Here is a 6814-nt window from a genome sequence, read left to right on the forward strand (position 1 = left end):
GTCGATGGGACAGAGATTGAAGCATAGCCTACAGTTCGGGACCTCTTAGGTTGACGACTCTTTTTTTTTTTTTTTGGACTCAGTCCAGAATTTAGACTAGTAGCAGGTGTTACATGAAAAGGCTTCCCCTCCCTTTCATGTAAGTAAAAATAAAGAAAATTAGTGAAATGAAAATAAAATCAGATAAAACGGGAATCGAACCCTGTAGATAAGTTTTAAAGAACAATTGGTTTTAAATGGAATGGGCAGTAAATTGTTGATTCTGTTAAAATATTTAATAAATACAAATTTGGCTGGAAATTATTCACATTTTTAGAAAGAATGCATAATAAAATATGGGTTATAGAATTAGAAAAGTAGGTTAAATTCCTTTGTAAAACAACAAGTAGAATGGGAAATTTCCTGGTCATCAGAAACGGTTTCAAAAACGTGCTAATCGTGCATGTTGATAAGACGTGACTTATAGTCACATTGAGAAGACATAGGTGATTTCTCAATATAGGAAAGAGTTCGAAGTAAGTTAGGGGAGTCGAGGAGTCAGTGGAGTTTAATCTGTCCGATCAGCGAAGCAGAGAGGTTCAGACCGAATCTTGGCACCGTCTGGAAACAAGAGGGTTTTAAAAGAAGAAGACGTAAAGAAACTTTGAATTCCTGGATGCAAAGCCATTGACCGGTCATATGGAAGAAATAAATGATCATCATGTTTTTCATAAAATGCGTCTTCCTGTTGTAATTCAACAGAAAATGTATTTTCCATTTATTTTATAAGAACCTTTGATAAAATTATCATCTAAAAAATATGTGGTAGAAAGTATATGTGTCAAGAGCATAAATGTCAGTCTCTCGGTCTATCTATCAATATATCAAATCGCCTCTCAAAATGTATTAATATGAACTTTGTGTTTATAAAAATGTACAACTGCCTCTCTCTTTATATGTTCCTGTTAATGTCACCAATATGCTATCTCCCACAGCACACAACATGAACCACAACAAATATATAAGTTGTCATACAAACAAGAATACTAAATAAGAACAACGAAACATATACGAATATTTAATAGCTTTCGTCTAATTATAACACTCATTATATAATGCAGGTACACCTCCCAAATGTGACAACAATACTCTATACAAAGGCGAACGGTGACCTTGTAGAAATACAGGATACTTTCAGGTCTAAGTAACCTTCTAGCACTAAAGAAAGAGCCTACCTTCATCGCAGCAGGCAATTCCATCAGTGTATCTATTCTAGCTCATATTCTCTGTTAACGTTAAGCCGAAGAGTTTGAACGAAGTACTTTCAGGTAATGTATCCTTATCCATAGTTATTGATGGTTGAGAAGGTTTCTAGTAATTATTAAAGGAAACAAGCCTAGTCTTTGTAGTATTGAAAGTTACTATCCATTTTTGTCCTCATTCTGTTTTTTCTCCCCACTCCATTTTTTGACCCCATTCTATTTTTTCTCCCCACTCCATTTTTTGTCCCCATTCTATTTTTTCTCCCCACTCCATTTTTTGTCCCCATTCTATTTTTTCTCCCCACTCCATTTTTTGTCCCCATTCTATTTTTTATCCTCACTCCATTTTTGTCCTCATTCTATTTTTCTCCCCACTCCATTTTTGTCCTCATTCTATTTTTTCTCCCCACTCCATCTTTTGTCCTCATTCTATTTTTTCTCCCCACTCCATTTTTTGTCCCCATTCTATTTTTCTCCCCACTCCATTTTTTGTCCCCATTCTATTTTTTCTCCCCACTCCATCTTTTGTCCTCATTCTATTTTTCTCCCCACTCCATTTTTTGTCCCCGTTCTATTTTTTCTCCCCACTCCATTTTTTGTCCCCATTCTATTTTTTCTCCCCACTCCATTTTTTGTTCCCATTCTATTTTTTCTCCCCACTCCATCTTTTGTCCTCATTCTATTTTTCTCCCCACTCCATTTTTTGTCCCCATTCTATTTTTTCTCCCCACTCCATTTTTTGTCCCCATTCTATTTTTTCTCCCCATTCCATTTTTTGTCCCCATTCTATTTTTCTCCCCACTCCATTTTTTGTCCCCATTCTATTTTTTCTCCCCACTCCATCTTTTGTCCTCATTCTACTTTTTCTCCCCACTCCATTTTTTTCCTGATTCTATTTTTTCTCCCCACTCCATTTTTTGTCCCCATTCTATTTTTTTCCCCACTCCATTTTTTGTCCCCATTCTATTTTTTCTCCCCACTCCATTTTTTCTCCCCATTCTATTTTCCCCCCACTCCATCTTTTGTCCTCATTCTATTTTTTCTCCCCATTCCATTTTTTTTTCCTCATTCTATTTTTCTCCCCACTCCATTTTTGTCCCCATTCTATTTTTTCTCCCCACTCCATTTTTTGTCCCCATTCTATTTTTTCTCCCCACTCCATCTTTTGTCCCCATTCTATTTTTTCTCCCCACTCCATTTTTTGTCCCCGTTCTATTTTTTCTCCCCACTCCATTTTTTGTCCCCGTTCTATTTTTTCTCCCCACTCCATCTTTTGTCCCCGTTCTATATTTTCTCCCCACTCCATCTTTTGTCCCCTTTCTATTTTTCTCCCCATCCATCTTTTGTCCCCATTCTATTTTTTCTCCCCACTCCATTTTTTGTCCCCATTCTATTTTTTCTCCCCACTCCATTTTTTGTCCCCGTTCTATTTTTCTCCCCATTCCATTTTTTGTCCCCATTCTATTTTTCTCCCCACTCCATTTTTTGTCCCCATTCTATTTTTTCTCCCCACTCCATCTTTTGTCCTCATTCTACTTTTTCTCCCCACTCCATTTTTTTCCTCATTCTATTTCTTCTCCCCACTCCATTTTTTGTCCCCATTCTATTTTTTTCCCCACTCCATTTTTTGTCCCCATTCTATTTTTTCTCCCCACTCCATTTTTTCTCCCCATTCTATTTTCCCCCCACTCCATCTTTTGTCCTCATTCTATTTTTTCTCCCCATTCCATTTTTTTCCTCATTCTATTTTTCCTCCCCACTCCATCTTTTGTCCCCATTCTATTTTTTCTCCCCACTCCATTTTTGTCCCCATTCTATTTTTTCTCCCCACTCCATTTTTTGTCCCCATTCTATTTTTTCTCCCCACTCCATCTTTTGTCCCCATTCTATTTTTTCTCCCCACTCCATTTTTTGTCCCCGTTCTATTTTTTCTCCCCACTCCATTTTTTGTCTCCGTTCTATTTTTTCTCCCCACTCCATCTTTTGTCCCCGTTCTATTTTTTCTCCCCACTCCATCTTTTGTCCCCATTCTATTTTTCTCCCCATCCATCTTTTGTCCCCATTCTATTTTTTCTCCCCACTCCATTTTTTGTCCCCATTCTATTTTTTCTCCCCACTCCATTTTTTGTCCCCATTCTATTTTTTCTCCCCACTCCATTTTTTGTCCCCATTCCACTACAGACTGAAAATCTTCTTGTAGGGTTTCCACTATTGCCTTGGATATGTGTTCATTCGTTTTTCCGTCGTGTCTGTTACAGAGATTGATGTCGTCAGCAAATATACTACTCTAAAAAACAATTTTATCATTTATAATTTTGATACCATTTATGAATATAGGGAATAATTAAGGTCCAAGTGTAGACCGCTGAGGTACACCCACATTTATGTTATATTGGTTTTACGTACGACCATTGAGAATAACCTGTATTATTTTCTTATTTAAGAAGGACTCGTCCAGTAATTAGATATAATCTGATTTTCATGAGAAGAACATTGTGCCATACCCTGTCAAAAGCCTTAGATATATCTAGGGCTACTGCCATTTTCTCCCCTGTCTTATCCAGCGCAGAGTATATACGTTCAGAGATTACAGTTAGGATATCAGCAGTAGAATGGGTTTGCCTAAATTTATATTCTTGAACAGACAGAAGTTTAGCAAATGTAATGTGGTGGACAAGAACTTGATTAATTATGGACTCCAATATTTTGGAGAAAAGAGGGAGGAGGCTAATGGGGCGATAATTTCATGGGCCAGTTCTTTCGCCAGAATTTTTGTAAACTGATACCACAGAAGCAGTTTTCCAGCAGTCAGGAAAGCAAGATTCGTTAACGCATTTGGAGAGAACTTGAGCAACCTAAAGGACTGAAAAGGTGTCAAGACGTATGAGATCAACGGCACAGGTTTAACATCAGTGTTTTTCTTTCTCCTAGATGGGTTACCTTACCTGATCTAAGGGTCCATAAGCACGGAGAGGGTTAGCCCCGCGCCCGGTTTCAAGGTCAGGTATTTCTACGCCCCCGCATGGGTAGTTAAGATTAATCTAGTATCAAAGATTATTAGTATCTGCTTTGAAGTTAAACTCTTCAAAATAGAATTAAGATTGGAAAATGTGGGTTTTCACACGTTTAGAGTTGAAAGGTGGGTGGAGTTATGCATGAATATGAGATGTAGATTCAAGATTAATATCTACTAGAGTTAAACGAGGGTATAATATGGTTTGTGGATCAATAAATACATAGGAAAATGTATAGCATAAAGAGTTAAGGCATGATTCAAAATGAGCTTCAGACTTCAAATGTTTTTTTCTGTAAAGACAATCACTGGTACTTTGGCCCATTGAAAGAAAGTGAAGATATACAGTTTCTACTTATTATAGATCACTTTAAATATAAGTACAAACAACGGCTATTAAGTATCAATCTTATAAATAAGATATGGTATATAGGTATGAGTTATAATGCATGCATTTTCAATATAGATAACTATAGGTATTTAATATCGATTTGTAAAGTTCAGCTTCCTAAAGTTAAGGATCGGAAGATAAATCCCTCTCCCAAAGTGCGTGCAAAGTACAATGTATGTGATTTGGGGAGAAGAGCAATTGGTTAGTTGTTCAGACGGAATAGGAGATATAACTTACATAGGAATAGGAGAGATATTCTAACTTACAAGAATACAGTATAAATATACGTAAGGATATGCAGAGATTTGAATAGGATTTAGGAGTATAAACATGTTATAATGTTTATCATGCAAAACAGACACAGGCAGTCGTCTTGGAGGCAAAGTAACTTTCAACTCGGCATTTAGAAAAGAATTTGTGCCAGTTATTTTTGTATCATACGTAAGTAAACGTATAAATACGGTTAGTATAGACTTTATCTTTAAACATACAAGTAGTCAAGGAATGATAATCTGTGATCTTCACAATAAGTGTAGTAGTAGTAGTAGTAGTAGTAGTAGTATCAGTAATTAAGAGCAAGAAAATAAGTTTAATTGAATAAACAATAACTTTACAATACTTAGCAAGCGAGTAATTACTTAAAAGTAAGAGGCTTGCTTTTAACGAAAGTTTCGAATACATGTTGTATTCAGCTTGGTTTCTACTTGCGTTCAACCTGTGGTCAGTATTTCATCTCAGCAGGGGAGGGGGTCTTTTTATTGATTTTTGGAAATTTATACTTGATTTTTTTTAAAAATAATATTAGAAAAAAAAGATGGGAAATTAAATTTAAGTAAATTATGCAATAACCTTACAATATCGGTCTCAACCAGTCAGGTGAACATAAGTCGCATGCAAGAAGACATTTGCTCTGTTTATGAGGGAAATATATAGAAAATTGGAAGTCGGGGTTCACTGTCTTAGTCAGAAATCAAGGCGAGGCACAGAGTGTCTCAAGTGAGTCACTCCTATTGTAACTGCACTTTGCTAATAGACAAAGAATAAATATGGAAGTTAGGCGATTGGCAGAGCCTACCTACTTCTTCGATGATTCAAATTTGTAAACTGGGGAATTCGTTAATATCACCGACTCTTGAAAGGTTTTCAACTATGCTCCAGGAGTTCCCTCTCCCTCAGTGTTAGGCACAGTGTCATCGAATAAAAGGCATAGACTGCATATCAGAGCCTTCCGTCTCCTAGATAAGTAACCTGACAAGATCTACGGATAAAAATACACTAAAAGGGGTAGCCATGCGCCAGGTTCAAGTTCAGGCTTATCAGCGCCCTCGCATGGCTGGTAGGATAATAAGTGTCGTACTTAAATAAAGTTCTACCGCTTTCTACATGAATTAGCATAATTTTGTTTTAGAGATTTCCCTCTTACTATAGATAGAAGTGATAAACGTGGTAGAAAGACTATTCAGGTTTAAGTATTTTTTTAATAAGCGAAGAAAATGTGGTTAAAATATGTAAAACAAGTAAATCGATACAAAACAACAAAAGAATAATACTTAATAGTTTCATACAAAACAACCGGATAAAAAATTTGCTTAAGTTTAGCACATGTAAGGCTATATATATATATATATATATATATATAATCACTGCACTGTAGTGAAACAATTCCATCTAAAAGTCTCAAATCAACACATATAGATTTCATCTATAATATACATCTCACCTATCTGTTTAAATGTATGTATGTATGTTTGTACGTCTGCCTAAAACTTTCGACAGAGCCGATGGATTTTCACGAAATCGGTATGTTGTGAAGCCCGATATTTCGAACGACAAATATTGGAAAATGGTCTAAAAACATTAATTCCCTCACCCTCAACGGGCCACCTTTCTACAGGCAGGGGGGTCGCTTTTTTCGCCGATATGTTCGAAATCATCTCCTCATTTCTATTGATAAGCCTTAATTTAAACATTCGTTACTTCCGGTTTGACTATGGCCGCAACAGCAAGGCGACAGTTTTTTTCACTTTCTCTTCCTCCTTCGCGTTACGGGTTCGAGCCTGCCTGCCTGTCTACTACCGCTTTTTTTTTTTTTTTGTTCAGCTCACACCTCCAAACACCCGGGCAACGCTGAGCACCCAGGCTAGTGAAAAATAAATGGCCAAATTGATG

This window comes from Euprymna scolopes, chromosome 7 (genome assembly GCF_053919585.1).
Source record: "Euprymna scolopes isolate OS-2025 chromosome 7, ASM5391958v1, whole genome shotgun sequence".
Lineage (NCBI taxonomy): Eukaryota > Metazoa > Mollusca > Cephalopoda > Sepiida > Sepiolidae > Euprymna > Euprymna scolopes.